General features: G+C 38.9%; 1 pseudogene across 1 annotated transcript in view; it reads left to right on the forward strand.

The window, feature by feature from the left end:
- LOC149159148 (polyadenylate-binding protein RBP45-like) overlaps positions 1–20,820 on the forward strand; it is a 132,090-nt pseudogene that overhangs the window by 92,759 nt on the left and 18,511 nt on the right. Inside the window, exons 3-4 of the transcript XR_016261742.1 lie at positions 1–69; positions 19,385–19,862. The product of XR_016261742.1 is annotated as a polyadenylate-binding protein RBP45-like (transcript). The remainder of the gene's footprint in view (positions 70–19,384; positions 19,863–20,820) is intronic.

Raw genomic sequence — 20,820 nt, forward strand, 5'->3', positions numbered from 1 at the left:
TTACTACTATAAAGATTGCAAAGTCTGATATCACATATGAGAAGCACTGCAACATTTAGATTTGGCTGGGTAGGTCAGCCCAGCTGTTCCTTTGAGTATTCTGGCAATAAGTGGCTTCACAGAGATTGGCCAACCAGCTGACTATGAGGTCCAAAATAAGTATGAGTTTTTATGCATGGATGTCCATGAGTTTCAAGAGCATCGTGTTGGTTCTTGAATATTTTCTCAGGTTATGTTATAGGCATAGTTCAGTTCATCCCAAACATCTGCTCATGCATATCAGTGATAGTAGCTTGAGAGAGATTGGTGATCGCTGATTCCCATATTATTTTGAATTGGTCAATGATATTGAGGTACACCATACAACAGCATTGTAAGTCTAATAACATCAAAGCCATTTAGTAGCATCATGTCTGTTCATATACATATATCCCCAAATTGAATCTCAGGTGTCAGTGATCCATAATATTTTCTTTGAATTATGTTTGCTACAATTGTAGGGCTGTTTGCCTAGTACTAAACATTGTTTATGTATTAGGGGTGAGTGTGCCTTGTTTTTTGAGAGGTTTTTGTGTCTGTAAGGTAACGGCCCTAGTTGTATTTATGTATTGAGGAATGCAGTGTCCTAACTTCACATTTCCATAATAACTAAGGATGGTATTTATATTGTGGGTTTTTGGATTTACTGTGTTTGAGAAATTGATGCTGACATTTTGGACATGCAATGTGCAGTTCATCTTCAGGACAGAGAGATAAAGAAAACTTCAGGAAGAACATGAAGAAAGCCTAAAATATCACAGTATAACATTTTTCAAGTAGTTTGTGTTCCATCATTGTGTCTGATTGGTTGATAATAGCAAAATATTACTACAATTTGTTTTGGTGTACATTCTTTGGACTATTTTTTCTGCTTAAATAACCTTGCAGAAAATAGCAGATGCACAGCTGTATTAGACTGCTAATCACTGCTGGAGTCTCACCATGACACTTATAATCTTTGGAATTTTGATCAGTGTGTTTGTGTACAGATCTGTCACCTGTGTAGAACAGCAACTGTATAATCTTGTAGCAAACTTGTGTCTGGTTGCGATAATTGGGTGATGCAGAAAGTTATAGTTTCCATTGATCAGGAACTGTGTTCAAATTTTTGATAATTTAGGTCAATCAAGAATTGGGCAAAACCCGAAAGGGCATTGTTCCACCATGCATGAGCCTTGGATCATGGTAGAACTCAGCCCATCCCTGCAATTTCTGCTGGATTATTGTCAGATCTGTAGATATAAGAGGGTCTATTCGCTACAATATTAGCTTGCTATGTTAGAATGTCATATCTTTTACATGAAGAACAAGTTGAACTCAAGTAGATTTCAATCTCCAAGTTTTTCTAGCACTGTTAAATAGGAAAAAATCTACTAGGAGAATCTTGTGGCCACATAGAAATAGAAGAGATTTGTGGGCTCTGTAATAGTCCATATGATCAATGAAAAACAAATTTAACTAAAAATATCCAAGTATGGAAAAGATGCACTAAGATTTTCTCGTTCAAGTATGTAGAAGCAGTTAAGAGAGACCTGTTCATTTAACATAATACGGACTCACTGAAAATAGAATACTTGCTTCAAGAAGTGTTTTCTCAAGCAGGATATATAACCATCGTAAAGAGTGAGGAGCTCATATAAGTACCAAAAGCCTGCAAAGATTATTGGCTATGAGCGTATGGCATTAATTAGGATTGTTGGAATAGCAGTAAGAAGGGTAATGCAAATTAATGGTTACCAAGTTTTAATTAAAGGAAGGATAAAAATTGTCTTCGAGCATGAGAATATTAGGTACAATCATAAGCTTGGTGAGACGTCCTAAAACTGTGTTGAACATGGAAATTTTCATGGCTGCCAATTAGGTTTAGCTGAATTTTGGCATTGTGTTATTGCTTGGTTGGTCATTTTCCTATTGTTATTGCTTGTGTTCTTGCCTGGTAACAAATGTGATAATATGGAAATGGAAAATTCAAAAAGGGTACATAAAGCGAGAGTTTAAAACTTTGGAAACAATCATTTAGTACCAAGCGATTTGAGTTAAGTGAAAACTAATAGAGGTGGAATTCAATATGAGTTGCTCATGTGCAACCGAGTACTGTAACCACAAGCCCTCTGAAGGAATGAAATTTGTGAACTGTTTAGCTAAATCTCCATATATATCTCCCAACACTGATAGGAATTGGGGAAAGAACCTTGAGGACCTAGAGCTCCCTCAAATTAAACAGCAACCATCTCAGTTAGGTCCTTCCATTTTCTCAAGTTTCATAAATAACTTCGACCATGATACCTTGACGATGACATGGTCTGGACTCTGAACCCCTACTTAGCCGTATTTAAGGTCTACATAAAAAGGATTTGAGCATATAACACATGATCTTAGAGGTAGTGGTTGCAGGAGATCTAATGACATTGGCCACTTCAAGTAGTCCTATTTCTTGCCATAATTACAAAATAGGAAAATATGAACTTAAGATAATGCCAAGTAATTTTTGAGATTCACATCATAGAGAATTGAACAGATTTTTCATAAAACCCTACTTCTACAATAAGAGAAAAATTACTAGCACTTGGTTGGTTTTATTCTTGAAGATAGATAAACCAAAGAGAGGAATTGCACTAGAGGGAAAGAAAACCCAATTAGAAAAGAGCACAAGGTTTGATAGGTGCCCTTGGGCAAATCACTTTAATAAGAATGAGAATGATCACTTGAACATATAATATAATTAGATTTGGTACATCCATACATAATTCAAGGGGTTATGAGCTTTCGTTGACTCAGTTAGCCTTAGCCCAAAGTAGAGTAGGATTTTGAATATGAGTTTGAAATAGGGCCCTCAAATAACTTTGAGATCCTTTCATGGTAAGCATGTGGGGTGGATGAGGGAGGATGTAGGGTTGTCCCCATAAAGTAATATCTCTGACAAGCTCTGAGTAAAGAGGTGTGATAACGACACCTACCACATGTTAGTTGCCATGGTGGGCGACACCTGGTACCACTTAGATTATTAGTTTCGACAAGGTCTGGTCAAGCAATAAGCATATAGGAGATGCACCCATTGTCACCTCAACACAATCTCCTCTCACTTTAGGCCAACTCCTACAATGCCACAGAGGGTATCCCAATCTACACACACTTCACCAACAATTCTAAAAGAGTAGTGCCTAAAAGCACTAAGCATGATGTAGGTTAGGAATTAATTGAAACACGTTGAGAAATCTAAGGGCAACAAATAGAAGGATGATTTCTCTTTGATGATAACTTGTGATGTGTTTTTACTTCTTTAGATTAACTTCTTTTTTTCTCTTGATTATTATTAGTATTTTCTTCATCAAACAAACTATCAAACCATAAAGAACAATGAGACAAAGGACACAAGATATAGGCGATTGGTAACCCATCTGTATAGCATCATATCAATCAGCATTGTCACATAGCAAGGCCTTGACTAACAACTCTATCTCTCCAGAAGATCAAAGCACAATGCTGGCAAGACCAATGATTTATAAACACCATCATCATTATCTCTCAAGGAACATACCCCACTCGGGTGTTCACAGGGCATGTCCTTTCAGGACTATTCGTATCTTGGATTCCCAGTCCTCAAAGAATATTGGTCCTCTATGACTACTCTTATCTTGGATGCCCTACCACATCCTCAAAGAGTATCAGATGCGAGATTCTTACCCAATCCTCCATTCTTTCTTCCCAAGTGAAGACAAGAATGATGTACCTATATCTCCCTCTCAACTAGGGAGGATATACCCATTCTTATGAAGGAATGTACCCAAGCTTCCTCTTATCCAGGGACTTGTCCAAGCTCCCTCTTATCCAGGGACTTGCTTTCAATAACAACTTTTTGCCTTTGGTGAAGATCATGGCACCTTCTGCTACTTGTAGAGCTCCTCCATTTGATGTCATGAATTTCATTTTAATATTATGGAGCCTTCATCTTTTGGGACTTCTTTGTAGGACATCGACCATCCATCACTTTCCTTCTCGAACCATGTCAATCATGTCATCCTTCCTTTCATCGACAAGTGATCTACTAGACCATATCTTGCTTTTTTTTCATACTTCTACCACTTCCTTATCATGTTTCCTTAAGGATCTTTCATCCTCCACATGAGTACTAGTTGTAGGTGACATTCACGACTCCTTTTTGGTAGCCCTGTATTAGCCCATCTATATATTGTTCAAAATAAAAAAAATGAACATCACATCATAACTTATCTTTTGTGATGGCCCTTCATCATGACATTTGCTTGTTGCAACATCAACATCCTACATATATATTAACACATCTCCAAGATATTCAATTGTCAAGAATCTTCTTTCTTTCCAGACTTTCCCAAGGTCTTCGTATCTTTCCCATGGAGATATCATGGCCAATTCTTCTAGTCATCGGATGTTGATTGCCTTTTCTAGGTGACCATAGTTGCATCTTTCACGATCTCTTGTTTTCTTTATTCACATATTGCTTCCCAGGAACTTCCAATCATAGTTCCTTCGTCTTTGTCAATCACCTCATATTTCATATGAGGACATATTATGTTGATTTCATTTGGTCAATATGTGAATCATGCCTTCAATGCATCTTTCCCACAGAAGAAAACCCTTTCTTTTGGTCATACTCATGAGGTAGAGTATTGATCCTAGTTATCTGCAACTATATGATGATATGACTTAAGTTATCAAACATATGCACAAATACCTCTTTTCTTCTTTTGGTCATCTAGACTTCCTTTAGTAGCTTCCTTTCTTGGATTGAGAGTATTTCAACCATCTCGACATGCTGCATTCCTTCATCATCATACCATCATTCTTCCAAATAGTGAATCCCGTCCAAGGTGGTATTTTAGCGAGACACTTGCTTCTTCAAGAGATGAAGCTTCTAATGAAGATTCCAATGGAGGATCTTTATTATCCTTATCCTGCAAATGCTCCTTTCCAACGATGTATGATGAGCTCTACACTAGATGACTTCCTTCTGCACATAAGTACTACTTTTGCTTCTAATGAGGTTACCAAGAGCTACTTCCTTCTAATGATGAGTGCCACAGTGTTCTACCAAAGCTATCTTTCAAGCTTCTTTTGATTTCATGAGCTCTTGCTTCCATCGTGTGCTATGATGCCATCTCCTACAATGATGCATCCTACCATGCTTTTAATGCTTTCTACTATGAAAGCTATACTTTACAAAACTTGAAAAGAACCAAGTGGAGAAGATTCTATCAATCATAGTAGAGATTCTTTACTTCCTGCTTCTTTGATTTCTTCTTTTCAGCGTCTTCCACTTATTCAGTGATATGGGCTTCTTCCCTTCCTCTTTTGTTGTTGTCCTTTTTGAGTTTGAGACAATCTCTCTTGTAGTGCTTGTTGACCCTGCCGCCTACAAGTCAGTGAGAAAAAGCCTTCAACCCTACAAGGTGTGGTTGGTGGCAGGGAACTCAGATAAGGGGCTATCACACTAATCCCAACTCTCTCCGTTTGAGCTGTCTCCTAGGTTAGCTAAGGGGGGTGGTCCCTAACGAAAAGTGAAATTAAAAGACGTGAGTTTCTAGGAGAGTGTTATAGTGAAAATGGATTACTTTTAAGGATTTATGGGCAAATATGAAGTGAGCAACTTGAAATAACAATGCCAATCATTAATATGATTAAAAACCATAAAACCAGTGCCTTATAAGGAATTTGCTTAACAATTTGAAGATATATTTGCTCAAAGTAAAATGCAATGCTCTCAAAAGAGAAAACAAAGTAACCCTGAAATGTAAATAAGAATTGTTAGCACAAGATATGTAAGATACAAAATGCTTTTGAGAGAATCAACTTTATAAATCAAAACATGTGAAACATTCTTGCCAAAACTCAAAAATTAGTAATTAACTTGGAATTGTAAAAGAGAGGAAGTGCTAAACCAAGACATCAATATGCAATTAGACTTGAAACATGAAAATAAAACACTTGTTTGAAATGATTACAATACTTGCTTTTGGAATAGACTTTGCATATGAAAACTCAAACCATCAAGAGACAAGTAAAGTAAAAGTAATGGAAAGTGCTCTTGGTTAATTTTATTAATTAGCTCTACAACAAGATTACAATTTAGTTTTTCAATCCTCAGACCTCACCCTTGCCCAATGATATGGATCTCATAGTGAGGAGTCAATAGAAGAGTAGAGGATTCCTAAGATGTCTACTTCGTTGGAGGTAAAATTTTAATGAGGCTTGGGGCCTTCCTACACTAAAATGCCTAGATGAAATGCGAATTGTGTTAATTCCCCAATTTAAAATAATGATACATGCAAATGCTTCAAAGAGATTGATTTGCAATGCTTGAAAATGAATTAGTGTTCAACATAAGTTGCAATTATAACTTCAATTGGAGGTATAAAATTAGCTTACAAGTGTTGCATGTGTTTCGTCAATGGATTAAAATGATACAAGTAATTTGCTTGAAAGTAAAATTTGTTTCAAATAGACAATGACAATAAATTGCTCCAATGTTCAAGTTAACAATGTAGCATAAAATTGAAGCATGTATTCAAGTGCTCATGAAACAATTTACCAAGGTAAATGGAAACGAATCAAAGTTTGTTATGAATATAAACTGCTTGCATGTAAAGGATGAATTGTCTAAAGTAAAGTGTAAGCTTGTAGCTCCAAGCAACAATGAGAAAGAAAATGCAAAGCTCAAGTGAAATTGTAACAAACTTTAACTTAATGAAATGTGATAGTGAGGTTGTGTCAATTCCCAATTAAATCATGCATGTAAGTGAATGAAGTATGAAAGCTTAAACCATGCAAATGTCAATCCACCCAAGAGAAGCCCCCTTCTAAATGGGGAGATAGGATACCATGGGAGAAATCCCAAGCTCCCACAAGCAAGTTAGATCTTTTATTAATATTACATTGAGAAGAGGGCCCTTCAAAGTTCTCAACTATACTTCAAGGAGAGTCCTCACAATAATTGTTTGTAACTTGGACACTAGACCTCCATATTTGAGAAAGTAGTGACAAGATATCACAAAACTTATGCAAGGGAAACAAGGTGTGAGTTTCCTTCAAATGCTCACGGCTTAAAGAGGAAAATGGGCAGCCCTCTAGTGAGCTCGACTTGGCCAAAATAAGCCTCAAAAGGGATCATGCCATCCTTGGAAATCGAACCCCCAACACTTGCCAAAGGTCCTGCAAACACTTGTTAGATGTTGCGGGAAGTTGCTTTTCAAACCTGCCACACAAGAGTTAGCAAACAATCCAAACAATGGCTGCAAAATAAATTAAGTATTAATGGAAAAATCAACGAGATAAAATGTATATGTACAATTTTAATTTATAAAAGGATAAGTTAAAGAGTGAGAGTAAACTCTCGTCTTTGCTTAGCCATCTTCAAGCTCTTAGATAGCGAATGAAAGAAATGAAGTACAATGTTTTTTTAAAAGAGATTTAGATTTAGAAGTACTCGGCTTGTGTACAAGCTATGTGCCGAAATCCTTGCAAAACCACTTTGTAAGATAAGACTATGGAGGTTCAAAGAATAAATGAGAGCTCCTTTAAGAATGTATCAATAGTGGGTTGGTCTCTCCAAAGACTTCCCCTCATGCTTGATTCTGTAATCCCAACAAGATGTTCCCTCTACAAAACTTCAATCAAGAATTAGTTCCATATAGATTTAGCAATAAACAATGATAAAAAAACTCTAGATATTTATTTAAAACCAACTAGGGCATTCTATACCTAGAGCATGCTTCTAAATAAAATGTCAATGCAAGATAGCTCTACATTAACAAATATACAAGAGCATATGGAAGCAAATTAGATCAAAACACAAGTGAAAGGAATTATACCAATGCTCAACAATTCATCACACTCGAAAAGGAGGAACACCTCATGAATGAAACCCCAATGTCTATTGATATTTCTGAAAGTGTACAAGGCAGTAGCACTTTCGCAAGCACAATAGCTAGTAACAATAAGATCCAATGTGAGAGCCCATGGCCCTATTATATAGAGAGTTGGGAGCAAATCCCAATGAAAAATGACAATGGCAAATGGCATTGGAGCCAATGCCAATGTAGAAGTGATTAAACAAGTAGCATGAGGTGACAATCCCGAAGAGAAATTCGAATTTGTTGAATAGAGCTCCAATGCCAAGTGTAAAAATCGAATTCTGGCAAGTGGACATCATTTTCGTCTTCCCTTATGTGCCAAATTCGAATTTTATGGTGGATTGACAAGTGTATATGGGTGGTAACCCATGTGGGGACAATTTCCCACACCACCAAATCTTCCCAAATGTGCATTAACTTCACAAATTCGAATTTCCAAGCAACGTTTTCATTTAATGCCCTAAATTCGATTTTATTTGAGCACGTCTTTTCTTTGATTTTAGGAGTCCACATCACCTTGGGACTTCACTTTAACTCCCCCATAACTTTCCACCTCATTTCCACAACATTTAGCATGTGTGGATATTTATTTTTCTCCATTTATTTAATTTCTGACTTAATTAATTGTCAGATTTCCCACTAAACTTAGGAAAAGTGGGTTTTGAGGGTCCAAAACACATTATTAACCCCTCAAAGTGTGTCATAGTAGAAAGTTGAGGGCGAGAGGTGTAATTTTGATTACTCATACCCCATACAACTTCTCTAAACTACACTTATTACAATTTAAATACAATTTTATTTGCAATTTTTGACCTGCGGGAAATCTAAAAAATTAAAAAATGACTACCTAGACCTAACCAAATTCCACGAAATTTTTTGTGTGATCTAGTATGGTAATATACATCGACTCTAGACACTAAGATGTGTTAGGGGTTCAACCTTCAAACCGTCACCCCGGCTTTGGGGTGAAATGTGAGTGGAAAAACCTAGAAAATTATCTGCCTCTGAAAAAGAAGGGATAATTAACCAGATAAGAAAAACACTCCAAAGTGTACTTGTTTGTTGATCGAGTCCCAACATCCTAGGCCTATTATAGACTCAAAACTCATCATTACTAGTATCACTTATTACAATTCCCCGTAGCGTGTGGAATCTAGGTACAAGAAAGATGATGAGAAGATAGAAGTAGAGTTAAAAAACTCTGTTGACTGACGATATCTGATGATACAAGTGTCCTCTGGATCATCCTTGGGCATGGAGTCTTCATATAATCATCAGGTGCCACTCTAGTGGTCAACAGTGCCCATATTCTTGACAACCATAGCATTGGACCTTGGAGTTAAAAAACTCTGTTGACTGACAATATCTGATGGTACAAGTGTCCTTTGGATCATCCTTGGGCATGGAGTCTTCATATAATCATCAGGTGCCACTCCAGTGGTCAACAGTGCCCATATTCTTGACAACCATAGCATTGGACCTTGGCCATATTCTTCTTCCTTTTCTGAGGACCAAACTTCCCAAACTTCGCTTTTTTCTTAGCCATGGAAACAAATGCTTGTGTTTGCTCGTTTGATCCTACATCACTTTTTGCCTTTAGCCTAGTTTCTTCAATTTTCACAATGACCACAGTTCATTGAACAGGGTAGCCTCCTTCTTTCCATAGATGCGTGATGTAAAGTTGACCAATTCCTTTGGTAGTGCATTGAGCACTATAGTTGTCATTTCCTTATCAAACATTATTTCTCCCAACTGTTGTAGTTGGTCTCTAATTTATGACATTCTCATAAAGTATGAGGCTATTCCTTCTTCTTTTGATATCTTCATCTTGTAGAGTTCTTGTCTTAATGAGATTACTTCCCCTGCATTGGTTACGGAGAACAACTCCACAAGTTTGTCGTATATTTCTTTTGACGTTTCTAACTTTGATACGTAGGGAATGAGGGGATCTTTAACTGATTCTATGAGAATCCTTTGTCCCCTTATTTCCCCTTTCATATACTTTGCAAATGCTTGAGCTTCTCCCTTTGGAGGTTTAGTGATTGAGCTCGTAACATGTTCTGCAACTTCATTTCTATGAGGATCAAATCCATCCTCTTCTTCCATGCAAGAAAGTTTGATGCCCCAACCAACTTGTTGCTTTCCTTGCAAAAAGACATTTTGATAGATTAAGATGTGGACATAAAGATACTTACTTGTGAAGATACACCTTGATGACAATATCACAATTTGCTGCCTTCTTGATTTTATGATGATCATAATGATAGAAGATGTCTTCCTTCAAAAGTGATCCTTCAAAGAGAGGGAGATCACGTTGGTTCCTTGATGATGAAGACAATGCTTTCTCCTTGATTTTTCTTTGATGTAGAAGCTTCAAGATGCTCCAATTTGTAGTCCTTGCTTTGAGTAGGGTCTTTGAGGTCTCCTTCTCAAGGTGATGATTGTGCGAGGTTCCCAAGAATTCTTCAAGTATAGAATCCTTCTTTGAACGAACTAGGGTTTTGAGGTCTTCTTTAGTAACTTCCTTCAAGATGATGTTGTAATCCTTGTCCTTGTAGTGTCTTTGAGATGAGTGGACTATCTTGACGATCTTCTAGTGCTTCGGTCCTTGAGTGCCCTTCATTTAAGCTACAGTTTCCTTGACTTGTCACCTTAGCTCTGATACCATGTTGAGAAATCTAGGGGTAGCAAGTGTAAGGATGATTTCTCTTTGATGATAACTGTTTGTGATGTGTTTTTACTTCTTTTGATTAGCTTCTTCTTTTCTCTTGATTGTTATTAATATTTTCTTCATCAAACAACTATTAAACCATAAAGAACAATGAGACAAAGGACACAAGATATAGGCGATCAGCTAGGGCAAAAACATCTCCAAAGTTGAGAGGAAAACCCATGAGAATTCTTCTTCTTATAGAATCTTTAATTGGCGAATTCCAATACTTAGACCCTTGACCAACAACCCCTCCAAGACCAAATCAATCCTTGCCTCAAGTCAAAGTCAACTTCTTGATACTGCTGCCATTTCTCCTTTGTCCTTAACCCTCGGCTCTGCAATACTAGTTTGAAGTATTCACCTTCCTTGACCACATTTCTCGGTCCCCTGTGGTTGACTGTACTTTTCACACGTGTGACAAGATTAGGGAACTTTTAACCCTTCTTTTCCTTCGCTAGACTTGAGCTAATTTCTTAGTGATTTTTGCTTGCAAGATAAATCTCTTCTTTGCCTTAATTTAGTCTTCTTGAGGTGACTATATTTGTGATTTGCAGCAGTAGGATGTGCCCTAGTTTCTTTCACATGTGTAGAGAGATAATCCAAAAACCAATTCAGAAATTTCGTCCTTTCCTCTCTTCCTTCATCCTTCTTTTCTTCGCTCCCTTTCTCTTCCTTGTGATTGTGCTTCAAGTGTGAGAAGTGTGTCCTTGAATGAGGCCGAGTCCTTCCTTATATAGGATTTCTTGACAATGATTTGAGGCCGACTTGCAACTGTCTCTAGGCCGACTTGTTCATTGCAATTTGACAAGGTCTTGGAGGGTCCTTTGACCTGATTTTGACTCAAATAATTTTTCTTACAAAATGTAACATGCCCTAAAAGGGTCTTTCATACATGATAATGTCTCATAAGCCCTAGAAGCTCTCAATGGGAGTTTGACGTAGAAAATAAATTCTTCTTGAGCATGAGACCCATGCCTCAAGAAAACAATAACAAATTTATTTTTCTCATTACATCAAATACATATATATCATTATGAAGACCGAACCTAGTTACATATTTCAACAAAACAAAATATTAAGTCTGATATATGAATGATAATTGTAGAAAATACAAACCAACATACAAAACTCACTTAAAATACCCAATAAATGGCTACCTTTGATGCTTAGGAGTGTGAGGGAAAGGTGTTGATTTATGTAGCTTGGGAGGTACTCCACAACCTTGGGTACTGGGTTTGTGTGAGTTGGCACCACAAAAGCACTTTGTGGGCGAAGTACCCAAGCAGTGGGTTTTGCACCCAAAGTTGTGGGCGTGAAACCAAACATGATTTTGATGGTTTGACCATTGTTGCATGTGTGGCACCCTTAATGGAGCAAGGGGCAACTAAGGCAACCATGGAGGGTTTGCTCAAATGAGAGAAATGATTTTTTATTTGTGTGATGGGCTAAATGACATAAAGATCAGGTTGGATTGGCTTGAAAGGGTGCCTCTTAAGGGTTGGTAATTTCCCAAAAGAAACATATAAATAAGTGTGACCCTCATTTGATTAAACAAATATCACAAGTGCAAGACATCAAGGAGAAATTGATCTGATCTAGCCGCAACCTATTGGCAGAGTGGCTTCACTGACAAGGCAATACCATATCACGTGTGTTCATATTGGGGTATAAAATATGAGAAAAACATAAAATAATATATTGGCTGTATAACAAGGGTTAAAAGTTTTTATTTATTTATTTATTTATTATTTTTTTAATGTTATATTGTATTATATATATTATAGGGTATTTTTTATTGCATATATGGGACAAGCGAAGGCCAAAAATAGGCGGGAGGATCATGGGAGTAGAGAGCGCAACGAACTTGGCCAAACTCGGGAGCCACACCTGCTGAGTTACGTTCCTGAGCATAGCGAACATGGTGACAATCGGGAGCCACACTTGTCGTGTCTCATTCATATCTCTAGATAGGATGTTTTACAAAAACCCCCATCTCTAGATTGTTCCCGTTGCGTTCTCATCACAATAGTTCCCATCAATAATTAGTTTGTCTTTATGTCTCTAAGATTTGGGGGCCAAGTTTGTTTTAGACTGATTGGGCCAAGATGAAGAGAGTTTCTTTGATTTGGTCAAGGTTCTCCCCCCTACAATAGAAGTGGTGAAGCCTAATGAAGATTGGGATAACTCATCTATCTTAGATTGGGGCCTTGGTGAACTTTTCCTTTGAAGTATCGAGAGTGCACCAAACTTTGGTTTACTTCCTAAGACAATCAGTGAGCAACATTCATCTTTTTGTAGTGTGGCAGCAAGGGTATTTGGCATCTATCCTCTGGAGTATCGAGAGCACAACAAACTTTGGGTTACTTCCTGAGACAATCAGTGAGGCAACATTCATCTATTTGTGGCATGGCAGCAAGGGTATTTGGCATCTGTTTGGGTAGTGAATTATCATCCAAATGTTTTCTGAGGTAGCGAGATTGGGTTGAGGTTCAGTTAGAGGCAACATGGGTTTTTATGATCATATTTGACGTAGTGTCCCATCTTGAGCATCTTCTTGTGGTAGCATAGTTGCTGTAGGGTTAAATCCTCGACAATGTACTCTCTTGAGGTTCGGTCTGAAGTTCATTCATCCCCCATGTGACAACGAAAGGTTGAAATAAGCCCTATTGTGGCAACAACTACCTCAGAAGGATCCTTGATGGCAGTAGCTCACACTTAGGGTTAAATCAAAGTTCTGTTGAGAGCAGTGAGCCTCTAAACCCTCTTGAGGTTCGGTCTAGGTAGAAAAGGTCTGTTTGGGGTGATGTGGGGTGATTCAAGAGCAATGTCATCACATCCATAACCTTCTCCAAGGAGTTTTGTGGCAGGTTATTGAGGCTGGGGCATGATCTGGGCATTAGATCACCTCTGTGGGCTTTGTGCTAGAGGGGCAATTATGAGGTGTGTTTGCAACATCAAAACACCTTTGTGGTAAGCATTGTCGCAAACAAAGTTTGGTTGGTTGGACAGAGGCAACAATTTGTGAAATTTTTGATGCTACGAAATTATTCTATAGCTCAGACAATTTCGCTACGAAATTTTATTGCAGCGACTAGAAATTATTCTTCTAACTGTAAATTACCTAACAGTTTGTTTTCCCATACAAACTACGAATAATTCACTACTGCAAACTTCACAAATAAAATTATGGAAGAAAATAGCGTTGGAAACTGAGAAAATCTAGCACACACACAAAAATATGGCACAGTTATTTTTGGACAAATGTCCCTCGAAAAACCCCAACTTGGGAAAACTGGTGCAACAACTAAGGATTTTAATATTATGCAACAGTGAAATCCTAGTACAATCTATGGATGCCCAACTAGCAATCCAAACAACGAGTATCTGACAAAAATAATTAGAGAGAAGAAATTCTCTCACTCCACAAGTAATCTCGGCATTGTATCCTCCTGAAAAACTAGCTGTCCAAACCCTAGTGTAGGCCCTCTATGCAGTCCTTGCATTGCCTCTCACACGTGTGGCTGAGATCGGCCTCCAAGCAAGCCATCTTGCCTACCTCTGCTGCTAGAAGTGACTCTCCGATCCTTTGGAAGACTTTCCTGGCCTCTAGAAGCTGAATCAACTTCCTCCCCAGCTAAATCGAATTGCTCTGCTTCAGCTAATGTGCATTCCTTGCATTGCTTCTGTGTAGATCACTTTTGTCACTTGCTGTTGCCTCTCCTGATCTGGAAAACTTCCTTCGGATCACTATCCCTGCCCCTCACTGTCTTTGCTTCGACCTCTGGCTCTGGCAATTGTTGGTGCTTTCTAGAAACCGATCTGCCAAGGAAATCAAACTGCTCAGATGTATTCTCCAAGTGCCCATTGACTTCTTCTTATAATCTTTTGTTGGAGCACCAACGACCAAGATTAAAACTTAATCAAGGGCCAAGATCATATCAGAGTCGATGACTTATTTAATTCTAATTAATTAACTAGTTTTCTTAAGTGTAGACTTAGGAAACATTAAAAAATAGGATAATAATCTAATTAAGTCATCTCTAGGTGAAGTTTCTAGAAACGATTTTTGGGTTATGGAGATCTCATGTATTCTAGCCTCTCCACCAAGTTTTGTGGCTAGAACACATCTAATGCTACAAAAACTAACACTCCCTCTTAGCGAGGATTGTGTTCTAGACTCTAGTGTTGCACACCCTGCCACAACACCCTATCTTTGTACCAACTCTTGTCACTGTTGATGTCTGGCTGCTACTGCACACCAACTACTACGCAACTCTAATGCTGCATCCGTGTTGCTGGTGACACTGCCATATTGCTGCCAACCCTGCATCTGCACTGCAACTCCTTCTCATTTGTTGCTATTGCAACTACAACTGAGAAGCATCCGAAATACTGAATCAATTGTATTTAGTATGATGCATCTATCTCTCGAGTCCTGACTACTACTAGCCTTTGCACTGTCACTGAAGAATCTGCGTTGCCGCTGACTCTGCACTGTGCCACTTTGCACTGCTGCCAACACTACACTGTGCTCCTCAACACCTGACTACTATTATGCAACTATCACTCTGGAATCTGACTGCATCAATTGACACTGATCCATCTTGCTATTGAATATTGTTGGCCCGTGCAACAAGGTAATAATCCATGAGGAGGATACCTCAATGGACCCTGCTCAAACCTGTAGCTCTCTGGGGCTACAACACCAAATCACCCCACCTCACTCTTGGAGGTGTATCTGCAAACGTAACAACTCTTCCTCTAGCCTAGAGGAAAGCTTGTCTATTTCCGCGGATGTTGGCTGTTGGTCCTGCTTCTCCTGCTTGTCCTTCTTCCTGAGAGGACACTGCGTGCTGTAGTGAGCGAACTTGCCACACTTGAAGCACTTGACCTTTGACAGGTCCTTTTTCTTCTTTTGTTCCCCTTGCCCTTGGTTGGGACCCTTAGATGCTAGGGCCACATTCTCGTCTTCCTTCTCATTTTTCCCTACCTTGTTGTTGCTACCACTGATGGTGCTCTTTACTAGAGCTCGCCTCAACTCCTCCTGCTGTAGATCGACCCACATTCTGTCCCAACCAGGCAAAGTATCTCTACCCAATATGCTTTGGACAAACACTTGCCAGTCCTATGAGACATTGTTTAGTGCCAATCGTACAAGCTCTGTGGGTTGGGGTGCCTCCCCAACGACTGCTAGTTGATCTCGGACCTCCTGAATCTAAGTGAGGAAGGGATCTATGCCTTCACCCTTCTGCATCCTGATGGTTCTCAGCTTCTCTTGGAGAAACATCTTTCGTTACTCGGAAGAACTCTGATATAGCGTGGAGAGAGCTACCCACATTTCCCTGGTAGTATTCTTGCTAGAAATATGCGAGACTATATGATCTCGGACTCCATCCAAGATCATCTGCTTCGGCTTCACCATTTCCTTTCTGTCTGTATTCCTTCAGCTGTTCTGCATCCTAGGCTACTGTTATAACATTGTCCACATATGCTTTCAGGTCATATTCATCTAGAAGGAAGGACATCCTAGCCTTCCAGATGACATAGTTGGAGGCTCCCTCCAACCTATCCTGATCTCTAAGCCCAACTGTGGCCATCTCTGAAACTGGTCTAGAAACTCCCTCTTTGTATGCTCAGCTGTTTCTTTGCTACTCGCACTCCCTCCTGGAATGTGCAGCTTTGCTAGCCGCTACTGCCACCTGCAGCCGGAAAAATCGGATTTCTTGGCTAGAAACACTATGAGAGAAATCTCCCTTTGTGTGTGCAATCTCTCTTCCACCTGACGCTGATTTTGCTACTGCAAAACCCTGTGTCCAACTAGAAATTTGCTCTGTGAAAATCTAAGCTGCTGCTGCTCCCCTGTTTGACTGTTGGAATCATTGTCCAGGGCAAATCGAATTTTTTTGCCAACCTGCACTGAAAAATCGAACTCATGCCCCAACAATTTAAACTGCCAATCTGGGTATTGCGCAACCTCTAAGAATTTTGACCTGCTGCTCACTTTGAACAACATAATTCTCTTTTTCGCTTCTGAGCTTCCTGGCTGATTACTTATGCTTTGATACCAATTGAAATTTTCAACGCTACGAAATTATTCCGTAGCTCAGACAATTTCACTACAAAATTTTATTGCAGCGACTGGAAATTATTCTTCAAACTGTAAATTAATTAACAATTTGTTCACCCATACAAGCAACGAATAATTTACTATTGCAAACTTCACAAATAAAATTGCGGGAGAAAATAACGTTGGAAACTGAGAAAATCTAGCGCACATAAAAATATGACAATTTTTTTTGACAAATGTCCCCAAAAAACCCAACTTGGGAAAACCGGTGCAACAGCGAAATCCTAGTACAATCTATGGATGCCCAACTGCCCATCCAAACAACAAGTATCTGACAAAAATAATTAGAGAAGAAATTCTCTCACTCCACAAGCAATCCCGGCACTGGCTCCTCCTGAAAAACTAGCCGTCCAAACCCTAGCGTAGGCCTTCTGCGCAGTCCTTGCGCTGCCTCTCATACGCGTGGCTTAGATTAGCCTCCAAGCAAGCTGTCTTGCCTGCCTTTGTTGCTGGAAGTGACTCTCTAGCCCTTTGGAAGGCTTTCCCGGCCTCTAAAAGCTGAATCGACTTCCTCCCTAGCTAAATCAAACTACTCTGCTTCAACTATTGTGCAGTCCTTGCGTTGCTTCTACGTGGATCACTTCTGTCAATCACTGTTGCCTCTCTAGATCCGAAAAACTTCCTTTGAATCACTGCCCCTACCCCTCTCTATCTTTGCTTCGATATTTGGCTCTTCGGCAATTGTTGCTGCTCTGTGGAAATCGATCTGCCAAGGAAATCGAACTGCTCAGATGTATTCTCCAATTGCCCATCGACTTCTTCTTATAATCTTATGTTGGAGCACCAACGACCAAGATTATAACTTAATCAAGTGCCAAGATCATATCGGAGTCGATCCATGTGAGTTTCTAGAGAATTCTCACCTTGACTTAATTAATTCTGATTAATTAACCAGTTTTCCTAAGTTTAGACTTAAGAAACATTAAAAAATAGGTTAATAATGTAATTAAGTCATCTCTAGGTTGAGTTTCCAGAAACAATTTCTAGGTTATGGAGATCTCATGTATTCTAGCCTCTCCACCAAGTTTCACAGCCAGAATACATCCGATGCTACTAAAACTAACACAATTACTAAGGTTGGTTGCAAAGTCAAACTAACAATATTAGGATAATAGGGTTTGCTGATAATTTAGCAATTTTTGTGTATCTAATACTAGTTAGAATATAAATCCACTATGTTTTCCAGGCATGTCACAAACAAAAATATCCCCCATGTTTGGAAATCTAATTTCCACTTGGTTACCAACTATATTAACTCCAGGCACAGCATAAAATCCCTTGTCATATGTCACTCTAGAGTGTAATACTGCCTCACATTCTATGTTTCTACCAGATCCAAGAGATTCCCCTCCCATAGACTCATTTTGCTTTATTGGCATAACAGATCCTATGATACGCTTTCTTGATGTGTTATGGTAAAATAAGAAACTAAAGGCTTTAGTACTCAATGAAACTGCTACAGAATTTTTCAAGATGATCCTGAAGCCTTTCCAAGGCAACTAGAACATGATGAACTGTTATTCTATGGCTGGCTAGAACTGCTGCTTGTCTCTTCCTTTGTTGATGGGACTAATATGTAGTGCCACTAATAACTGGCTCCATACAATGAAAATATTTGTAACCATGGATTGAAGAGTGCAATGAAGATTCTTCAACTGACCTTGTCATGTGCTCTTTCCAACATTTTACCCTAAGGGATGTTTCATTGGCTAGTAATGCTTGCGCTGGCCTCTTCTCCTTTTTTCCCACTTCTCTATTCTTTTCTAGACATGGTTCTGCCTCTACATCACATTCCTATGCCTCGGGAACTATCTGTAGGGGATTTGATGGGGCCATGGGAAGGGGAGCCCATGCACTCTAAGATTAAGCTCCAGGGCTTCGTAGATGTTCAATTTTGTTTGTACCACCCCTTTCACCATGGTGAGTGGGGGAGGCTATTGTGATCTCATCTTCCTTTTTTAAAAAGGGTTTGTTGTGATCTCATCTCTTGCTATATTTTTATGTTTTGAGATTTCTGTTTGGCGTGTCGGGGAGTCTACAATTGGTTTTCATGTGTGTATGTTTTCATGCTTTTTCATTTCAGAAACCTGTTGTTTGAGGTCTAGTACCTCTGAATGGAGCTGCTTGTTTTCATTCTCAAGAAATTCTATTCTCTGCAGCAAATTCTTGACTTGCGATATCCAATATTGAGAAGTCATGCACCATGGTAATATGAATGGGGCTATAGATTTGTCCTTGGTTGTTGTTACAATTGTGAGGGTCCAGTCATGTGTCTCAGTTGTTAATTTGTCCTTGAGCAGTGATGATGGTGGCGAGACCTCCGTTGAAGTCTTTGATATTTTTAAAAACTACCTCCATTGTTGTTGCCATTGTTTTGAGGCAACACCCTGCCACTGCCATTGTAGAGTTGTTTGAGGTGATTGGGGTTGCTAACTTCTGAGTTGACATTGTTAGACTATGTATATTAATTGTAATTTATGCTTTTTACTTCTTTTTTCCTATCTCATTGTACTCTGTATGCAAATTTAAAATCTACTGAATATTATTTGCATTTTTATTATCAGAAATGTTTGTTTGGATACATAGTTGTTTTGATCATAATCATGTTGTCAATGGCAGGTTGTTTCTGTTAAAATTATTCGCAATAAACAGACTGGACAATCAGAGGGTTATGGCTTTGTGGAGTTTGCAAGCCACGCAGGAGCTGAGAGAGCTTTGCAAACTTACAATGGTGCACAGATGCCCAACACTGAACAATTTTACAGGATAAATTGGGCAACCTTTGGCATTGGAGAAAAGTGGCCTGAGATTGGACCTGATTATCCTATATTTGTTGGAGATTTGGCATCTGATGTGACAGACTATTTGTTGCAAGAGACATTCCAAACTAGATATCAAACTGTAAAAGGAGCCAAGGTTGTTACTGATAGGGTTACAGGCCTTTCAAAAGGATATGGGTTTGTAAGGTTTGGGGATGAGAATGAGCAAGTTCGGGCTATGACAGAGATGAATGGGGTGTTTTGTTCCTCAAGACCTATGCGAATAGGTCCTGCCACAACAAAGAAGACCACAGTTTTTCAGCAACCATATCCTAAACGTAAGTTGTGCAAATGTATACATAAATGTATTGATTTTTTTGAATATTTTATTAGTCTGGTAGCAGATGCTAGAATGCTGAATAATGGTTGTGTTGGTTGGAAAAATTCATGTTTTCCATTGATAAGGATCAGATCTGTTTTTTCTTGCCTCTGCGCTGTGTAGCTTTAGGCTCTAGTCTATGTACTGAGTACTTTCCTTTCTAAATTAGAAGCTGGCTGGTATTGCAGTTGCTTTTTTGTATAGATTCCAGTTATGTTTGAATCCATTAATACTCGATTAAGAGATTTTTAAAATTACATTAGAATTTGGTCAGGTGATGTGTGAGGTTTGTGAAAATTCCTAAACCCGGAATCCCTACTGCAGCAAATTGATGTTACTTCTCCTACTTGTTAATCATACAAGTTATTTACTGTGTTCTATGGTAAATATCGAAGTAAATACAACTGCAACATTCACTATTTAAAATAATATGCCGAAACAAGAAACTGAACAGGAAATAGATACAACACAATGACACCTTTATTTTTGGACGAAAGTCCCCAGAAAAACCCAATGCAGGAAAACTGGTGCAACAGCTCTGAGGGTTTTATTATTAAGCAATGGTAAATCTGAATACAAACTCTGGATGCCTTGCTGTCTATCCAGTACAGAGAAATTCACTAGGCAGAAGAATTAGTGAGATTACCTCACTCTACACTGCAAGTCCCGACTGATCCGACAACTGAAACAACAAGTCTCTGTCTACCTCTGCGTTGTCCCTACACAATCACTGCGTGGGCCTGTGTCATTGCCTTTGAGGAATTGCGTCACTTCCTCTACTGGATCGATTTGCTCTAAGGGGCCTCGACTTCAGCCCTCTCGGCTCAGAGCATCGAACTCCTAGCTAAATTTCGGACTTCTGCACTGAAGACATTGTGCTGCTCTGCGTAAGCCCTTTGTGGCTTTGCATCACCCTC

Source organism: Pinus tabuliformis, chromosome 5_2 (genome assembly GCF_031772625.1).
Source record: "Pinus tabuliformis cultivar Carrire ecotype Pingquan chromosome 5_2, CPIR1, whole genome shotgun sequence".
Taxonomy (NCBI): domain Eukaryota; kingdom Viridiplantae; phylum Streptophyta; class Pinopsida; order Pinales; family Pinaceae; genus Pinus; species Pinus tabuliformis.